This window comes from Canis lupus, unplaced genomic scaffold (genome assembly GCF_011100685.1).
Source record: "Canis lupus familiaris isolate Mischka breed German Shepherd unplaced genomic scaffold, alternate assembly UU_Cfam_GSD_1.0 chrUn_S766H929, whole genome shotgun sequence".
NCBI lineage: Eukaryota > Metazoa > Chordata > Mammalia > Carnivora > Canidae > Canis > Canis lupus.
Window position 1 is genome coordinate 13,566 of NW_023331719.1, and position 21,459 is coordinate 35,024.

At 37.9% G+C, this 21,459-nt stretch overlaps 1 long non-coding RNA gene across 2 annotated transcripts; it reads left to right on the top strand.

Annotated features, from left to right (window-relative positions):
• The first annotated feature begins 2,056 nt into the window (after positions 1-2,056).
• On the top strand, positions 2,057-12,348 carry LOC119879412. 2 transcript variants are annotated; one of them, XR_005387495.1, is made up of 5 exons: positions 2,057-3,041; positions 3,755-3,867; positions 7,430-7,624; positions 9,635-9,799; positions 12,216-12,348. It is a non-coding gene; the product is annotated as an uncharacterized LOC119879412 (long non-coding RNA). The 2 variants fall into 2 exon arrangements; XR_005387496.1 differs by lacking the exon at positions 9,635-9,799 and having other exon boundaries at positions 2,061-3,041.
• Positions 12,349-21,459: the final 9,111 nt, after the last annotated feature.

Below are 21,459 nucleotides of genomic sequence, written 5' to 3' on the forward strand. Positions count from 1 at the left end.
CATTCTCACTGGTGTGAGGTGGGATCTCATTGTGGTTTTGATTTGTATTTCCCTGATGGCCAGTGATGTGGAGCATTTTCTCATGTGCTTGCTGACAACTTCTTTGTAACCTCATTAAAGACCTTCAACTGGCACCACCACCCTGCTAAGCCACTCCCAGATTCCAACTCTCACAAACTGTGTGATATAATAAATGTTTGTTCTTTAAAGCTGCTAAATTCAGGGGGTAATTTGTTTTCTAGCAATACAGAACTAAAGCAATCAATTTTACAAGAAGGGTAGGCTTCTTCCCAGCCCAGAGGGCAAGTCTTCACTGAAGCAAGATAATCATGGCAATCTCATTGTCTATGACTACATTTTGCATAGTGAGACATTAGCGATAAATATGCTAGAGAGGGCTGCAAAGGTTTCCTCACTCTGAGAATGTCACACATATTACCATTTCTGCCTCAAAAAGTTGTTATCTGGGGGTGACCATATGGCTCAGTCATTAAGTGGCTGCCTTGGCCTCATGTCACTATCCTGGGGTGCTGGGATCGAACCCCACATCGGGCTCAGTGGAGGGCCTGCTGTTCCCTCTCCCTTTGCTGTTCTCCCTACTTGTACTCTCTGGTTCTCCTTCTGTGTCAAATAAATACATAAAATCTTAAAATAAATAAATAAATAAATAAATAAATAAATAAATAAAAATTGTCTGAATATGACACCTAGAACTGTGGCAGCAATTTCGAGATCATGAGAAAAGGCAGGAATTCCTACATATGTGTAGGAACACAGTGTGAACAATGAAGTGCAAAGATAAAGGAACCCAGGCCCCTGATAGATTTGTGAGGTTATCAAGCCCTGGAGTTCCCTGAAACCCTGAAGTTCTTAAGGGGTGGGGCGGGGGGAGGGTAACAAATGTCTTTAATGCTTAAGCCCCACCTAATTAGGCTTTCTATCACTTGCAGCTGAGAACACCCTAACTGGAAAGAAAACTCTTGTATTTGTCAGTTGGCTTTGCCAAAACAAATACTATAAACTGGGTGACAAACAATGGAAATCCATTTCTCTGAGAAGTCTGAGATCAGGGTGTGAAGCATGTTGAGAATGTAATGAGAATCCTCCTCATAGTTTGCAGATGCCTGCCTTTTCACACTGTCCCCACACAGCAGAGAGAAGAGGAGGGGGATGAAAGAGGGATGGAGAGAGTTCATGCTCTTCCTTTTCTTATAAGGACGCTCATCTCATCATGGGAACTTCACACTTATAACCACTTCTAAACCTAATTACCCCCCAAGGGCTCTACTTCCAAATACCATTACTTTGGAGGTTAGGAATATAAATGTCCTTTTTTTAAATGAATTCTATGATTGCATAAAAATTCAAAGGAATTTGGAAGAAAATTTATCTATTTTTTAAAAGATTTTATTTATTTATTTGTGAGAGACACAGAGAGAGAGGCAGAGACACAGGCAGAGGGAGAAGCAGGCTCCCTTTGGGGAGCCTGATGTGGGACTCAATCCCAGGACCCTGGGATCATGACCTGAGCCAAAGACAGATGCTCAACCACTGAGCCACCCAGCCATCCCAAAATTTATCTATTTTTGATGCATTTATAAGCTAGTAAAATTCTTGGAAAATAATCAGATAGCATCTATGAATATTTTAAAAGCACAAAGGCCAATCAAATATATCATTTCTAGGAATCTTTCCTATAGAGAATTTTCTAAGTGAGTAAAAAAGTATTTCTACATAGTTGTTTTTCAACATTGTTTATAATATAAATTTAATTAGAAGTAACCTAAATGCCCAATCGATAAAGGGATGATTAAATAAATTCTAGTACATACAATTCTGTGTAATTGTTTAGAAGAATGAATTATATTACATAAACTCACATGGGAAGAGCATCAATGAAAACTAGAGGGAGAAAAGCTTGTTAAAGTCCATTTATATATGGAGGTATGTGTAATGTCTGGGAGAATATACACCAAAGTGTTAAACTGTTATCAGAGAGATTGAACATTTTTTATGTACCTCTAAATAACTTGAAATATTTCAACAAAAATGTTGTTTTTTTAAAAAGAAAACCTGATTGAAGTATAATTAATATAGTGTTATATTAGTTTCAGGTGCACAATATAATGATTCAGCAGTTTTATACATTTCTCATCACTCTTCATGATAAGTCTATATTCTTAATCCCCTTTATCTATTTCACCATTCCCCTCCCCAAAAAACCTCACCTCTGGCAACTACCAGTTTGTCCTCTGTATTTGTTAAAACAGAATAATTTTCCTGATTTTAAAAGAATTTTAAAATAAAAATAATGCAATGTATCTATCCAAAATTAATTACTCAAGTTAAGGATATGTACAGTGGTCTACATAAGACATAGCTATATCTAATTTCAGAGTTATGTATTAGTAATATTTTTGTCAGGTATCCCTGCTCAATGTAATTTTTAAAGGAAATCTACTGTAAAAACTGCACTGAAAATAAGATCCATACCCCCACTCCTTCCATAATTGCAGCCACTCTCTTTTTCCATTACCACCCCCACAACACAAATAATTGGATTAGCATCCCCAAAAAAAGGAGCTAAGGAGAATGTAGAAAAGGTAAAGATGGAAACGAAGTGGTCTCACCTATGATCATGGGAAAAGCAATCAATCAACCAATAATAAAGATAACTGTGCGAGTCTTAATTTTGACCAAAAATCCATGAATTTTTTTGATAGGAATTTGATTTGAAGTATTATTTTTCTCACAGTGGTTCCAGAACAGAGTTTGCCCTGGCTAAACAGCTGCTCTCTTTATCCCTCGGGCTACCAATGACAAAGAAGCCTGGACACAAGGGCTTGCTGAGAGCCTCCAAACCAGAATGACCTCCCCAGGACCCTGAATCTGCAAGAGCAACCTTTCTAAGTTTCACCTCCTGAAACTGAATGACTTTGCATCATTCCCTGAAAGAGACCCCACATTTGTGGGATAACCATTCTTCTCTGATTCCAAACTGCTTCCAGAGCAAATGTGCCCCAACATGTCATATGAAGGAGGTGAGTACCCTTACCCAAGAGATGGTCAGTAAATTAAGAAGTGGGCAGGTTTTTGAGAGCTTTCAGAAATGAAGTTTTCTAAAGTGAGAAAATTGGCTCTAGATGGCTGGAGGTGGAGGACTTAACCTCCTTTCCTTGTTAGTTTTTCCTTTCCTTCTTTTTACCACGTTAGTATCCCCACAACACTCCTTGAGGAAGTAATGCTCATAAACAAGACATTCTTGTTATCAGCCTACCTGTGTGTAAGCAACCTGTGTAGTCACTATAGTTCCCTCTAGACAGACTGGGAGGTGCTTGAGCTGCTCTAGCCTTTCCTCTCCGCTCACCTAAAGGAGGTAAAGACTGAAGGAAGCCACAGCTCCCTTCATGGAGTGACTGACCACAGGGTTCTGTATGGCCCACCTTAGGAACAGTTTGTGCAAATCCCCAAGGAGCTTTCAAGTTTTTTCTAAATATAAAAAAGTTTGTTAACAGTGAGACACATAAAAAATAAATCAGGGGTGGGGGGCGGTTCACCCCTCCATGATGTGATTAATGTCTGAAGCTACTCAAATTATGGTCTAGTGAGGAAAACTTCAACAAAAAAATGTCTCTTGAATATTAAAAGATTCTATTTGTTTTGTAATCTGCATTTTTATTCCCCAAGGGCCTCTCATTCCTGGTCTAATTCTGCAAGATTCTATCTTTTTTTTTTTTTTTTTTTTTTTTTGTAGGCTGCACATTTTGACATTTTGATGTTAGTATCAGCCTTATTGATGAATAGTCCCAAGTTTGGAAGTATTTTGAAAGCTGCCCTTGTCTGCCGCAGTAGGGATGCGCAAACCTGGTACGTCAATCCTTTGATGGTGAAAATCTCTGACAGGGTTTGGACATTCACAGTTCTGCTTATATTATTCTGCCAAATTGCATCATCTGAATTCAGCAGTTTAGCTTTTTCCTTTCTATCTTTCTTCTTAGAAAACTTTTTTCTTTCTTTTAATCTCTTTATGCCCTTAGAGCAAATTTTAATAGTCACCTAACCAAAAGAGAAGATACTTAAAACTAATAAAAGAGGCAGAAAGACAGATAGTAGAAAATGGGTTTAATCAGAACTCTCTAAGGCAGAGTTTCTAAAACTTGATAAATCCATGGAGATCTTTAAAAAAAATTGAACTCTATTGTTAACTCAAAATGTTTTCTAACTTAATGACATGAGCGATGTATAAACATAAAATGAGGTATGAATTCTTTATACTTATATTCCTTATGTGAATTTTATTAGTCAACTAATACTGATTGCATAAATGAAAGCACCAAAGATCTCTGTTGCTTGCACATTAATTTTTTTTTTTTTTTTTTTTTTTTTTTTTTTTTTTTTTATTCACAGCTGGGTTTGGCTGATGTCAGGTAGACTAGGTAAAGACTAGCCCCAGGTTACAAGTAGAATCAGTTCTCCTCAAGTCTTCATTTTGAGATCAGAGGCTACACGGAGTATGGGGTTTTTGTTGTTGTTATTGTTTGGGTTTTTTGGCTCTTTGAGTTTTGTTTAGGTTTTTTTTAATGATGTATTACTGGACTAAAGAGGCAATGCCAAACCATGCACACATATTTAAAGCCTCATCATGTTTATTAACATTCCAGCCAGGTCCAGCTTCAATGGGGCAAGGAAATATCTTAGTTTACTCTAGTCAAGGTACTGCAAAGTCCCAAGGCAAAGAGCATGGATGAATAGATCTATAAGAGGAAGTATATGAAGAATTGAGAATGACAGCTGCTTAATCCACCACAGTCTCCTTCAAATAATAATTATTCACTTTGCTCCCTTTTGCAACATACTCCCCCCACCCCTGCCTCTCAAGACATTTTAATTAAAAAGTCTCATCCAGTCATAGCATGGGGTTCAAAGTTCAGGATCTGTGCTTTACCCTGGGGCCAGATGTGGCTCTTCCCAATCTAGATATTTACAAGCCAAAACAAAACCAAGGAATCTGTCACCCTCTGCCAACATACAATCATAAAACAGGGACAAGATTTAGCAGTAAACTCTCCTATCTGAAAAAAGGGAAGATTGGAAGGCATATGGGGTCAACTGGTCCACAGACACTCTGAAACAGGGATATATCAGCCAGTTTCTCCACTAGGGTAGGGAACAGTCCTTTATTCGGGCCCTGGCTCTGCTCCCTGGGACAAAGGGCCCAGTCCATTGTTCTCCACAGCCCTGCTCTGCCTCCGGTGTGATTTTTCTTTCCACCCTTTGGGGCCACATCTGAAATAGTATTGCCGAACATGAGCAGTTCTCTCACCCACTTGCTACCCTTAGAAAGTTGGGATCCCAGAGCTTTTTGATCCATCTCAAAGTCAACCTCTTCATCTAGCATGGCAGCACTTTTGCAAACATGGCTCTTGAAAACCTGTTGGATTTTTGATGCCGTTAATTACAGCCACTCCATGTGCCAAAATCCACACTGTAGTTTTTGTGAGGCCTGTCTCTCTCTAGACTTAATTACAAGTACTTTGAGTTCATAATCACTTTTCTCAAAAGTCATTTTGTCCAGGTGAAGGTATCTACTGCCAGACATTGCCTTAAGGTCGGTCTTAAGGAGGTTGTGCCTGGATTTTGTCATTTCTGTGAGGCTATTTTTTAGTAGGTCTTTCAAATACAAGGTGTTTTTAAATTTTATCTCTTACTGAATGGAAAGGAGAAACAATTTTATTTATCAACCCTACAGCTTCTGGAATTTCTAGGTTCTCTACATCCCCTCTCAATTTTGCCTGCAAAGTGGCCAGTTTTTCTAAGCTCATCACTTTCTTGTTGTACCTTTTTGAATGCAGCAAATTACAGTCTGTTCACATTATCAAGATTCTGATTGAGAACCTTTCTGTCTGCCACAGGTTCATTAAGTACTTTTTTTTTGCCTTTGGGCCACTGAAAGCAACGGTTTTGCCAGTGTTTTGCTGCCACATAAACAGCTTGCCTCTTTTCCAGCTTCCTACGGCATTCTGCCTTCTCTAGTGAGGGGTGCTGCGAAGTCACAAGACATAAGCTTGGCTTGTAGAACAGAGAATGCTGGGATAGAGAGAGATGAAAAATTGGGAAGAATGATATAAATCATTCTGATATACCGCCCTGATATAAATCAACACATTTTGTAAATTTGTTTAAATACTCACAAAAACAACAAACCTCAAGGAAATAGCATTAACAATGTGATGACTTTTTTTTTTTTTTTGGTTTATATCAAATCACAGCTCAAATGTTAATACTGCTTCTAGGCGTGTTCTTTAGAATATGACTTTACCACCATATGCCGGGTGATGACTCAAATCTCAGCCCAATTCTGAATTTTAGCTCTTACAAAGTCATCATTTATTTCATACAGTATGAGATATTTTGGCCTTCACTTGGCTTACACATGTCATTTACAGATCAAGTCTGACTGCATGCCTTTCTCACTAGTCTACCTCAATTACAGTAGCATACAGTCATATGACTCTTTGGTTAGAATTATTTGATTATAAGATAATCTTCCTGATGATCTAGAACATGCCCCTGTGTTCCTGTCAGTGCCAGCCAATTGTTAGTAATGCGTTGGCCCAGGAATGCCCGAGGCCAATCACCTGGGTCCATATTATTTATGCCAAGGTCCCATAGACATTTTCGCTGACCAGAGTCAATGGTGGTGGCTGTACCAGCCTTTGTGTTTTTACATTTGCAAGATGCACCTCAGTGCCAAAGATAAGGGAGCACTGGAGGTCCTGGAGGGTACACAGCACATCCAAGGGCCATATAGTGAGGTCATGGGTAGAGAGGGAAGAAGTGTGGATCTGGGGCTTTGACTTTATTGGCATCCAAGTGTGGTTCCCTAGGGTTTCTTGGGTTCACTCTTTATTGGAGAATTTACAGCATCCCAAGCAGGAATTGGGGTGCAAGAAAGAAAAATTGGGTTGACTCAAGCAATCATCTATCTAGGTGACACAGGGCTTTCTGAAAAGGGACCTTCACAGGTGAGGGCAGCCTAACTCCTTAGCACAGTTGTTTAGCTAGTAGCTGTGTCATACAGCTGGCAGTATGTTTATTTGAGATGGACTTATTTGAAATGAATACCTCAGCAATCAAAAGCTTGATGTCAGGCACCTACATTACAATCAAAAAGGTTAATGTCAGGCACTCACACTATATCGTGTTAAACATTTTCATGCTATTTTTGGTATGAAAACACAAGCATTTTTCAATCTCAGCACTCACATATGAGTGAGAATATGGTCTATAGATCCCCAAGCCGAGAACACTGATCTGAAGGGTTATGGGGGGATTTTAAATAACATGACATTCTTTAAAGAGCTTAACCCAATACTGAGTAAGTGCTCAGTAATTTTCAGTTTCCTTCTCTTCCCTTTTCACTTTATAGATTAGACTTTCATAGTCCACAGTGAGCATTAATTTGTTCAGCGCTGTCTTCAGGTGGAACATCTGCATAAATCTAGCTTTGTGAATATTTTTAAACTGAGAGATTTTCCATCTGTTTTGGAGTTATAGCAGTCCACATTATCCTCACTTGAGCTCTTAATGATATATGTGTGATGGAAACAAGACGTCTTAACGTGTAAGTATTCACTGCCTCCCCAGTCCTGTCTGTGCAGATTCTACCCTTCCCCCACCACCTTAAGCAAGTCTTTCTTTGCCAGTCTAGTTCTTGGTGTTTTTGTAATGCAAAATTAGAAGACAGGGAGAGCAACTGGGCCAGAGCTGCAGTCAAGTAAGGGAAAGGATATTTGCTTTCTGGGTCAGCCCTGGGTTCTTTCTTGTGGAGAATCCAGGTAATGAGCAAAGCAGAAATGAAACCATAAAAAGAAGCTCAATTCTAAATTGATCTAAATAAGAAAGAGCTTAAGGTGGGGGCAGGAGGAAGAAGACAGAAAAGCCATAAAAGGTGGGTGTCAGGGGAATTGGGGGATTTTGAGAAGACTGCAAAAAACACGGAGTACGAAAGAAGTGTGGAAGACAGATAATATTTTTTAAAGTATTGTTGTGGGTTATGGCACAGATCTCCCTAACAGTTCTTGAGAAATGCACATAAAATATTAAAATGTCTTTTAATTTCTGTTGGGCTACTGGAGTATATATTTCTTCAAATGGAATGCTATGCTAAAATTGATTCATCTGAGCCCTGTACACACATATACACACTTTATATTTGGATCATATACAATCCTTCCTAACTAAACAGCCAGGATCCGGTTACATATTCTCTTTGAACTCAGCCTGGGGCTCTATCTGATCTTTTGCCCACCCCAACCTGGGCAACCATCTCCTTCCAGACTGTAAGAGAGAGAAATAATCTTCTATTATATTTGAACCAATGATTTATGGAAGTATCTGTTATTGCAGCTTAGCCTATACCACAATCAATACATTTAGAATATGTTGCTTTCAGTTTAAGGAATTATTAATTAATAAATAATGTAACTTTTATATACCACTTTCCATATTATGCAAATAATATGATGTTCAGTCCAAAAGTTCAGTCATCAGAGAAGTGCCATTCACTGGCATGAGAATTCATCTCTTCCTGTATAATTATGTTGTGATTGATTAAAATAAAGTTCAGATTTACAAAACTAGAATAGTGAGCCAGCTGATAGCTGTACATTCTTATAGCATTTATTCACTTATTTAGTAAAATTTTTGAATGGTTTCCAGTGTCCAGTCCAGCACAAAAAGAACTTGGAAGTTATCTCTCCTATCCACATAAAAATAGCTGAATCAACAACAATTCTGGGATCCATTAGAGAACTGAGGTCATAGGGCAAACCCCTGCCTCAAAAATTATAGAGACAGATAGGTGAATCCCACGCAGGAAAAACCTTCTAGAGACCCATTTATGGCATAGGAAACCTAAATTGTAATTGACAAATTGCTGGAGGCTCTGTGCAAATTTGAGAATTAAAAACTCCAGAGTGGGATCCAGCCTTGGGAAGGTGGAATGAGTTTTATCTCCAAAAGCCCTACCAGGTTCTCATAGAAAAGATCAGAGGAAACTCTCCACTGTGTCTGGCAAAGAACCATAGGAAATATAAGAAATATTGAATTCTTACTATGTAATGTACCAGGCAATGTATTTGTTGGAGTTACAGTGATGTTAAACAAAAGCTCTCTCTTTGTGGAGCTTTTTTTTTTTTTTTTTTAAACATTTATTTGAGTGAGAGAATGAGCAAATGAGGGGAGGGGAGGGAATCTCAAGCAGATTCTGTGCTGAGTACAGAGCCTGATACAGGACTTGATCTCATGACCTGAGCTAAAACCAAGAGTCAGATGCTCAATTTATTGAACCACCCAGGTGCACCTCTCTTTGTGGGGCTTACGTGCTAGTGAAGAAATAGGACAATAAACAATAGAATTTCAATCAGTGATAAGTGGTATGAAGAAAATAAGGTAAAGCGAGGGCTAGAAAGTGATCAGGGAGGAAAGTACAGCTATTTCAGATAAGGTGGTCAGGGAAGATCTCCCTAAGAGGTGGCATCTGAGCTGAGGTGTGAATGGATTAGAAGCTTGCTTTGTAAATGCAGATAGATCCATATTCAGTCCATTAACATTCTTCCTTCTGACCTTCTAGACATTCATGGACACCATGGATCCCAGAGAGAAGCTGACAGAAACAGTCTGACCTCCACTGTATCAGTGAGGTCAACTGCTTGATCTCTGGTGCCTAAGATTATTGCAGGGAAATGTTTGATGAGGAAAAGAAAGTAATCAAATTCCTGGATGAGTTATGCAATAGGTCTGTTCCCCCCAAAACCTGTCAATCTTTCAAATAAACCCTTCTGAATTTTGTGATCTATTTGTTGAGATTGCTTTTCATGAGCTGATTAATTATAGTATATTATGATAATGTTCTTCATTAGGTAGAATGTTCTGTGATTGATTAATATAGCTCCCATTTATTTGATTAATATAACTTTATTTCTATTGCTAGTCAAATATACTATTTTCAAGTGGTTAGATACAGTATCTGTAGTAATTTTTATTTCAGAAATTGGGACCCCTTGTGCCTATTTTAACATCATTTCTACCCCACTCCTATCCTCCATTTATCTATAAAGTAATACTCATTTATCACACAGTTTTTTATATTTTTAAAACCAGAGGAGGGGGTACTTGAAAAGCCGAGAGTAATGGTTTACAAACTGTGCACCCGGAAGTAGCGATGTAGATTTGCCTTGGGAGGCAAGTAGAAAGCAGAGAGAAAAGGAGAGGCAAAGAGGCTGGCATTGGAAGAATGAGAGGTGGAGACTGCAGGACTTCAGGCCCACATTTGTCAAGAGAGCCAGGCTATGCTGCAATGACATACGATCTCAATGGTATCCTATCATGAATGTTTATTTCTCTCCCCACAAACACCAGCATAAGGCAAAAGACCTCTTCCATCTAGTAAGCGTAGGGTCCAGCTGTCATCATAGTGTGATGCTATTATGTATCAATACACAGACTCCACTGTCTGTAATGGGAAGAAAGGAATGGAGGATCCACAGGGGTTTTAGGGCCGGAAAGCCATCACATGGTCTCAAGCTAACTTTAAGGGAATCTGGAAGACCTAAGCAACCACCTGGAATACACAGAAAGCCCAAAATATTTCTGCCAACAAGCCCTACCGCCACTTTGAGGAGGGTAGCTATTTATTTATTTACTTATGTATAATGTTTCCAAGGGATATTTTACCTGAAGAATGCATTTTCTAGCTAAAAAAAAAAAAATATATATATATATATATATATATATATAAAGGCACCGATCCAAAAATAAAGTGATTATTTCAAGGGGCGCCTGGGTGTCTCAGTCAGTTAAGTGTCTGGCTTTGGCCCAGGTCATGATCTCACACTGGGCTCCCCGCTTCTCCTTCTGCCTCTGCCCCTCCCCACTCCCACTTGTGCTTACTCTCTCCTTCTCAAATAAATAAAATCTTTAAATAACACGATTATTTCAAATCTAAGATTGCCTCATTCTGGTATGTTTCTGAGAATATCAAACTTTTATGGTTTGACCAAGATCAGGAAGACTATTGATAGATTGATATACTGACTTGTCAGAATTGACAAAAAAGAACATCATCCCATGTAGATGTTGAGCTTCTATTCTAGAACAATAGTCCTAGGACAGGGTATAAAGTATTGGTGACCACCATTCATTCCACCCCTTTTCTAGTTGGCCTTCTCAGGTCATAGAGACTAGAAACTTAAGATCTACATTTTCCAGACTGCCTTGCAGCTTGAATTCTGAATGTGATCTAGGCTTGACAAATCAGATGTACTCTGCGGGAGACTTGGCATTTGGAAGTACGATAGAGGCCTTGCCTCTGCAGTTTTGATATGTCTTCTGGTAGGCCTCCTCACAGAGACATTTGAGGTTTTCCATGCTGCCCTCAGCTGTTCCAGTGGAGTGGGGCAGAGGGAGAGAGGAAATCTAAGCAGACTCCACGCTCAGGATGGAGCCACAGGCTGGGCTCAATCTCACAGCCCTGAGATCAGGACCTGAGACAAAATCAAGAGTCCCATGTACAACTGACTGAGCCACCCAGGCACCCCAATCTAAATGTTAGCTTGAATTACAAAATATAAAAATGTATTTGGTTTATGGTATTTGCAATACTGCATTTCCACATGTGAACTTTCTTTGTATAAAGTAATTTCATATATTCATGTTATGAAAAATTGGGACACCTGGGTAGCTCAGCAGTTGAACGTCTGCCTTGGGCTCAGGTCACGGTTCTGGGGTCCTGGGATCGAGTCCCCCTTTAGGCTCCCTGCAAGGAACCTGCTTCTCTCTCTGTCTATGTCTCTGCCTCTCTCTCTCTCTGTCATGAACAAATAAAATCATTAAAAAAAAAAGAAAAAGAAAAAATAAGTAGAGAAAAATAATTTCATCAAAGGGGAGTAAAATAAGTCTAAATCTAGTTATAAAGTGTGAATTAAAAATTCATAACTAAAGCAATCAGCAATTACAGGATAAGTCAGCATTGTATATAGTATTCATATTTATATTGCAGTCTAGTCACTATGCTACAGAAATAGCTTTCTTATTTTGTTTTTACAAATATTTCTCTATACCAATAATACCCTTAAAATAGTTTTTCCATCTCTATCTATGTCCACTGCTTTCTGTAAAGACTGTATCTAACTGGGTACTATTTGTCTTTCTAGGTTAAGAAGAAAAGTCTGAAGTAAGCTATAACTAAGTTCTTTGCAACCTTGCTCTTCAACGTGTGGTTAAAAAAAAAAAACACAAAGCAAATAAACAAAAAAAAGCAAAAATAGACCCATAAATACAGAATAAGCAAACTGGTGGATGCCAGAGGGCAAGGCAGTGGGGGGAGGGGCAAATGGGTGAAGGGGAGTGGGAGGTATATAGGTTTCCAGTTACAGAATGAATAAATCACAGGTATGAAAGTTACAGCATAGGGAATGTAGTCAGCGGTGTTGTAACAGTGTTGTATGGTGACAGATGGTAGTTATCCTTGTGGTGAACATAGGATAATGTACAGAGTTGCTGAATCACTATGTTGTACATTTAAAACTTATGTAACATTGTGTGTCAACTATACTTCAATTAAGCAAGCAAGCAAGACTATGGTCCTTGAACCATCAGCATCACCTAGGAGCTATTAGGAATGCAGAACATACCCAAATGTATGCATTAGGGATTTGGAGCAGAGCACAGATGTAATCAAAAGTTTAAAAGTACAAACTTTGAAGAAAAGTTAAAAGCTTCTAGAATTAAAATACTTAAAGGAAATTGAAAAATAATCTTCTAACCTTTGTCAGAGAATGGTTTCTGGCTATTCACACTCTCTAGCATCAACCAGAAAAGTAATTAGTTCCATATAAAGGATGAGAGTTTCAGGCGAGGCATAAAATTAATAATGGAACATCTCTTTATTTGAGGGTCTTTAAAAATATATTGGGTAGAATCCCATCATGATCTAATTGTGGCCTTGACTAGATGTGGAAAGATAGATTATATAACTCTTTAAGGTCTTTTCTAACTAAACAGTCAATGAATGGTCTCTGTATAAATAAAATTCCATCGTGAAAATCAACTCAAGTACCTCGTACCTTCCGCCATGCTATTTTCCAAGCTTTGGCTGGAATATTCAGAAATACTGGCAGCTATATTACCTCTTCTGAAGAAAAAATAGGGAGTACAATTCTTGATCCTTTTCATACTGGCAGTTTTAAAGACTTTTAGTGCATTCCTCATACTTACTTGAATTCATATTCTTATGTACTTAATAAGTTATTTTCCTGCCAGTTTGACATATTAACTCATGTCTGAATTAAAGGCCTTATTAAATGTCTGAGTCAAGAACAGGAAGACTGATCAGAGATCTGTTGCTGAATCCCATGTGGTTTCTATCTGGTAACTTTAGGGTGGCCAGCCATCCCTTTTTGCCTGGGACTGGAGTGTTTACCCAGACACGAGACTTTCAGTGCTGAAGTCAAGACATTCAGTAACATTACAATTCAATAATACATCTTTCTGTGAATGCATGCATGTATGCATGCTTATATATACCCGCTCACACACGTTTGTCATTTTCATGTTCTTCTTGGTTTACCGCTGCGCCACCCAGGGATCCCTGACTTCACTTTAGAAGACAGAATAACAAGCAAATAAATATATACCTCTTTCCAATGTATGTGCTATGTGATGAGCTGCACCACTAAGCCAGTAGTCAGCTGTTTATCAACTCATTTTTTAAAATGGGTAAGAAAAAATCTGAAGTTCCATATCTGCATTGTGAAATAAAAAAGAAAAATTCTCTAAATAGAGACATCTTATCTTGCCTATGGTACAAGAGAACAGTTAGTGAAATGGTGCCTCCCTTTCAGCCTTGTAAATCCATTTTTCCAAGAGTAAATTCATTTTCATCTTGTGAGGCTGACAGACTGAACTTCACACACTGCAACCGGGGAAGGGCATACTCTGAGCCAGGTGGCTCGTCATGTGTAATGAAAGGGATTTTCACCATCTTGTCAATCTCATTTTTTCAAAATATTCATAAAATTGTAGAATTGGCTGTATCTGTTTCTCTTAAGTAGCACTTCAGTGTAAAACAACTGATACTGAATTACTCAACTTAAAACTTTTTAGACCAGAAATGTTTCAAGGATATAGGAACATTGATTGAATCAGTGAAAATCCATGAATAGAGAATGATACTGAAAAAAGAAGCCCTCCTCACCAGATGTCACCATTTGAGGCAGTTATTAAGTAAGTTTTTTCCTTTGAAAACATGTATCTAATGGGGAATATTAAACATTTATTTTGCTGCCCCAGTTAGACTATATTACAGAGTAACCAAAACAAAACAAAACAAAACAACACCACTTGATGAAAGAAAGTGTTATTTCATAGAAAAGTATTACCTACTAAGAGAAAAGGAAGGATTGAATTAGATTTTAATCATTGTTGATCCCTAATGAAATTATTGACCTAGGCAAGGGTTGTCAAGTAGTGTTAAAAAGCATTAAGCGCATGTTTTATGGGGAATCTAACTGTTATAAAGTGCCAAAGCAATACTACAAAGATTTCTTTCTAGTCACAGGAGAAAAACATAAGTGTACGTTCACAAAGCGACCAGATTTTCAACACCCGAATCCAGTGCTCAAATTTAGCCCCCTGAATGGTGGAGCCATCAAACATTATGTCTCCTGATGTGACACACAAAAAAACACAAACTGTCACCTGTGGCATATTCTAGCCAAAATGTTTAACATAACCTGAGCAGAAGTTTATTTTTTTATTTTTTTATTTTTTTTTGAGCAGAAGTTTAAACCAAACTTTCAGCATAGAAAATAGTGTGGATGGGGGAAGTTCAATGATAGCACCAGAAGACGCCCAGACAAAACCAAGACGAATCATTCTGTTGGGGTCCTTGGTCGGAGCTGTTCAACAAGTCAGTGTACAATGGGGGAAAAAATTAAGGATGATGCTAGAATATAAGAAAACCAAGAGCCATAAAAGCTAGATTCAACACGTAGGACCTACTAGCTCTAAATGGTATTATGAAGATAATTGAGAAAATCTGATTCAAGATAGACTATTAGATAAGATTAAAATTTTGACTCACAAAGGGAAAGATCATTAGAAAACCAAGATACAAAACAACTTGCTTTGCAATCATTTCATTTTTTATAAAAATACATCCATATATAAAAAAGTATCTGAAAGCAAATCAAAAAGATATTAAAGATAATCTCCAATGGTGGGAATATAGTGCTTTTCTTTTCTTAATTTTTGCTTATCTTGTTTTCTAGCTTTCTCAAGGTAGCAGTGTTTGTAACAATAAGATTGTGTGTGTGTGTGTGTGTGTGTGTGTGTGTGGTTTAAAAACTATAAGAATTAAACACTGAGGGTGGGAGTGCCCATGATTTAATGCCCTTAGAATTTTAGACCTCTCTGGTACCTCACACTGATTACTGCAATAATTTTCAATGACTTTAAACAGAGAACTCTTAATCTTCGGTAAGGACTATTGGTGAAGATTTGCTCATCTCCTTTTGTTTATTGCTAATAATATACTTCTGAACATAAGAAAGTGATTCTGTTTTAAAGGAAGAAAGGAATTAAAAACAGAAGAACAATGAAAGGAAATCTGTGAAGAGGGTATTGGGCAAGGACAGAAGTGAGGAAAGAGATAGGAAGCACATGATACCTATTTTGAAGTATGATGATACACACGTGAATGAAGTCTCTGCAGCCCGTACCTCTCCACCTAGCTATCTTCAAATCATCCCTTTGGGAAACTTTCTGTCTTTCCAAGTCTCTGCACGCTGTTTTAGCCCTAAAAACAATCTCAACGTGCTATATTAACTACCTACCCACTTACCTCTTTCTGTCTAGACTGAGGGCAAGGGACAGATTTTTGAAACCACTGTATCTCAAGAATCAAGCACAATGCCTGGAATAGAATGGATGCTAAAGTATTGACTCAATCAGAGGAAGCCCTCCAAGAAACATAAACTAATATTTATAATGGGGCAAGAAATTGCCCCAGCCACTAATATTGCATCTCTATATGTCACAGAAATTAAAGAAACACATTCTGAAGTAAATGAGATCCAAAACAACCGGGGAAATCCTGCCAAGAAGGCTGTAGTCAAAAAAAAAAAAAAAAAAAAAAAAAAAGAAGGCTGTAGTCTTCAGGAAATCAATGCTCCACAAGATCAGCTGACAAGATCAGCTATTTTAGCCTCTGCTCTATTTGCAGATTTAAGATTGCAGAGGGCACCTTCCACAGGAGATTGGTCGGTTTCCTGAGTGTGTAGCATTCAGCCCCCCAGGCACCCTCTAGTACCTCCTCCATCTTACTGGGAAGTCAGAGTTGAGTCATAATCGTAGGTCCAGGGCCAGGCCTGCATTTTAAATCCCCAGATCCACAAATGAAATCCCTAACATGCCAGACTCCTGGCTCCATTATTTAGTAGCTATATGACCTTGAACTCAGATTCCTCATCCAGAAAAACCTGATTCTAGGACTGTGCCAGGACATTGTGTAAGAAATGAAGTGATTCATATAAAACCCTGGACAGTGCCTGGCACCTAAGGGTTCCATAATTATGAGCTCTTGCTATTGTTACTATTCTCCCTCACAGTAAAGAATTCCACTACGCACCCAATTATCCCAGAGGCCTCCATACCCTTCCCACAGTGAATTGGCAATGTCAGCAATTAGCATCCATGACTGCTCTTTTTTTATGGGATACAAATGAAAGCAGTGGACATAAAACACAGGTCTCCCAATATCTAGCTTATGCTCACTTCTTGGCAGCCTCATCATTTTCACCATTTCCTTTACAACTCTGAAACTTCAGCTTTAAAAGCCATGGTCATTTGTTTATCTTCTTGAGGATATGACTTTCAATGGGAATCTACCTTAGCTGTTATTTAAGAACAAAAAGCATAAAACACTCTTCATCTGCCCCCTTCAGGTAAAGATGACATTTAACAATAATTGAGAAAGTAACTGTTTTCCAAAAGACACTCATGATTTACAAGTGTACCCACCATTGTGTGATTTTGCTCCTTTAAAATGACTTGTATTGCCTATTGAAACTCCGATCACACTTTAAAAACTTGAAAACAGAAATTTTCACATCTTTTTAAAAATTTCTCAAAGAGTTTAAGCGAATTATTAAAGTCAGTTGTTGAAAATAAAAATGCAACATGTGATTAATTTATAAGAACTGATTGATATCAAGGAAGACTTGTAAGCATAATTTTTTTAAAAAGATTTTATTTATTTATTCATGAGAGACACAGAGAGAGACAGAGACACAAGCAAAGGGAGAAGCAAGCTCCATGCAGGAAGCCTGATGTAGGACTCGATCCTGGGACTCCAGGATCACACCCTAGGCCGGTGCTAAACCGCTGAGCCACCCAGGGATCCCCAAAGACTTGTAAGCATAATTTTAAGCAAACTCTTCTTTTAATTGTGGGTGGGCCGAAAACAAATGGTAAATGTGGTCTGAAATTGACCTATTCTGTGTGAATCTGTCTTGTCTTGAAGTATCTTTTTTTGAGATGACATGAAAAACAAGTCTCTAATTAACCTGAACTTGAGCCCCAACTTTTAAATTATTATTAAGCCAAGATTTTTTTAATTATGAAGCAATTCAAATTATAAAACTTTCACTAAAACCTGTTGATCATATTAATATATATTTACTTATTAACAATTATATTTTGCTGGAAGCAAAAAATATTTTTGTTTCACTGAGAGAAAAAGATATTTTAAAAATATTACTTACCTTTGCCTTTAAAAAAATTTTTTTTTGTGTTTTAGAATTAACATGATATAATAGGACAATAGTGCACATAGACTATTTACAAATACATGATTATATATTAGAGACATCTGCCCAAAATATTTTTTACTAATCAGGGTGTATAATTTAAAAAGCTTAAGCGCCACTGCCCTAAATCAATTTTTTCCCTAAGTATGGTTTGAGAAACATCTGTGTTAGCATTGCCATAGGGCCTAAGCCCAGGAAACCTGACTTTCAGCATGTATAGTTGGGATCTGGAATGTGCATTTTTTAACAAGTACCCCTGCTTAAGGCAGTTCACAAGCTACATGTTGAAAAACATGGTGTTGAAGGAAATAAAAAGCATTTTGTGGAGCTCATGATTGCCTGTGAATAAGGCTGGTAAGTGGTAGTAGCCATATGCAGTGCCCATAATCAGCTGTCTCCTCATTCATCTTAAGGGAAATAATTTGCAAAGCTGACTTCGCGGGATCCCTGGGTGGCGCAGCGGTTTGGCGCCTGCCTTTGGCCCAGGGCGCGATCCTGGAGACCCGGGATCGGATCCCACGTCGGGCTCCCGGTGCATGGAGCCTGCTTCTCCCTCTGCCTGTGTCTCTGCCTCTCTCTCTCTGTGACTATCATGAATAAATAAATAAAATCTTTAAAAAAAAAAAAAAAACAGAAAAGCTGACTTCGCTCAAGTGTATAATCCCCTGACCCTCAGTGAAAATATTGTTTCCTAAGAACGGCTCTGTAATAATTGCCCCTCTTAAAAATGTATGTTTGCCCTGTTAAAAATGACACTCCTTTCTGTCACTTCAGGTGTTTGTCACATTGCATTAATCATTGTAGGCTCATCAGAGGATAAACTCATGGGAATTATTCAGTAAGTGTGATTTCATTTTGATTCATCAGAGAACCCAAGTTTAATAAATTTTTTAGAAGTCAGTTAATCAGTACGTAAATAAATGCAAAAAATTTAAAAGCACTCGAAACAACCAGTATCACCCTTAGACCCAGGCAAGGGGCCACTGTCCTGAACCTTTCTTTGAAAGGACCTACATCACACACATGTGTGCAGGTAACTATATTAAAGAGCACACAGTGCCTCTGTTGTATAGGACTTAGCACTCATTAGAATGACTTTAAACCAAAAAATCTGCTGTTGTGACCAATACCATTCAGGGCCCATAGGAATTCTTCTACACATTGTTTGTTGTATAACCTGAGGATAAAAGGTAATCACTTCCAAATATTGGAAAGGTTTTGGTTATCCTGCTAAGAACATTAGAGGTGAGCATTTCTTTCAAGAGCAGAGAGAAAAGATAAGTTAATCAACTCAGCAAATCCTCTGAATGCAATCTAGCCTTGCTTCATATAGTATTTGTTTCCAGAAGTGCCTGGCATCACTTTCTTGCTTCTCCAATACAAGATATTCAATGTTTAGCAAATCTTTGCAGTGGTTGCACCTGGCAGTGACAGAACATTTTGCAATATTAAACAATTTATAACACTTAAAGATGATAAGTGTGTAGATCTAGACTGTCATTCATGAAATCAGATATCAATACTTTACACTGACAACCAGCTATGCCTTGAACACTAGCATGAACAGATAATTTATTTATATGGAATATTCTAAATTAATTTTCCAAAATATTAAATAAAATTTCAGCTTTATTTAAAATCCTATATTCATTAATTATTAATTTTTCTTTTCTATTTGAATGTTACATATAATGTTTTAGAATAAAATAGCACTTCATAACAATATATATTAAAAATATATAAACTATATTAAAATAACTTTAAACCTAAAATTTTCTATATTTGCTTTAATGTACATTCTTGATGAAAATATATTCACTTATTTCATATATTCAATATATCTTGGACACTTTTAGTAGAATTACTTTTTATTTGAATTCCTTCAGAACACAAGTTATGAGAGCATATCGATCATAATAACACAGTGATCTTTACTGAAATGAAGACAAGGAAAATAAATTTAACTAAATAAATACATAATAAATTACAAATTGTGTCTCTTTCATTTTATTACTCATTTAACATTGCTAGTCCAACAACAAAACATCCAGGACATGTGCAGTAACAATTAAACCAACTTGTCTTCAATATTTTTCAAAGAAAAATCATAACTTTAAATAGTTTTTGATTTTTCATCATGATAGTATAGTTGTCAAGGTAGAGGGATGTGACATATTTTATTTAACAGTGTTTTTAGCTTGATTTGTAACTTTTAAATATTTAGACATATGGTGTGTAGGCGTCCATTTGTACTTTTGCCTTGGACTACACGAATATTAGAGGGAGGCCTAGAAGCTATCCCAAACAAAAACAAGACAAAACAAAACAAGACAAGACAAAACAGCAAGAAATTCATGAAGTTGTAGGAGCCACTATCATCTCTTTAGGCCTCTCAGTCAAACGACTGGTTTTCACCCCACTTGGGATATGCCACTTACAATCATGCTGTGTCTATTCCTATAACAGAGCAACATTTCCAGATCGCTGGGGGTGTTCCAAAGTATGTTGTTTTTCATTGCTGAACCACTTCACCGCCTGGTAGGAAGGATGTTCTCCAGATTGAGAGAACCCACAGAAGAGTCAGCAGTTATTAGCTTTTGAGTGTGAACACACACATGAAATTTAACAGGAAGTACAGCCTTTTGCAATGATGTCGGAGCTGTGGGAAGTCAGCACATTCTGGGTGACACTGAGAGTCTATCTGCTCCCCACCAAGGTCACATACAGAAAGGAAAGCAAACCACACTGGTGTCAAATTTCCTGCTGCTGGCATGAGGAGCCAAAAGGTGTGCAACCCGTATTTAGCTGTGCCTACAATGATGCAGTCAAGTACGTTCTTTCTCTCTACCCTTCCAGCGTACCTTCAGAGAGGCGGTTAGTCAGAATTAGGTGATTCAGCAAATGAGCTCTGGCACCTGCCTGACGGCATTCAAATCCTAACTCCACCAGTGATCAACCCGTGACTTAGGGCAATTCTAGGCCTAGGCGTCCTCTTCTACAAAATGGGCACTAATAGGTGCTTACCCCAAAGGATGGCTGTGAGAATGACATGAGTTAAGTGCCTACGATGGTACATGGGCATGTAGTAAGTGCCATGTGCATATGATGTAAATTTTTTTATTCCATAACTATGTCCCCATTTATAAGAGTCCAGAAGAGCAGCATTAGGACATTCTGTCTTGAGCTGACCGCTACTGCAGGTCCAAGAAAAAAAAAAAACTGTGATATTTGGATATTACAGGGCTTCTCTTATCCTAGACTTTGGGCTATTTAAATTGCACAATTCATTGGCATAAACACCTTTTTTCCTTTTCCCTTTCTTGTATAGCCCACACTCCCTTCTAAAACAGGATTTGTAGTAGCTGACAACATCAAAGCACACTTAGCAAAGATCAATGAATATCAAAACAAACAGATAGCTAATTACTTAGGATCACTGTATAGTTCTAGGTGAAGGCCCAACTGCTCCACCCCACCACTCCACCCAATAAGTTGCCTGCCGGGGTAGTCTGGAGCCGAGACACTTGGGCAAGAATTGGTCTTAGGAGAGAGGTAGAGGCTTCTCTCTCAAGAATTACCTCACTGCCAC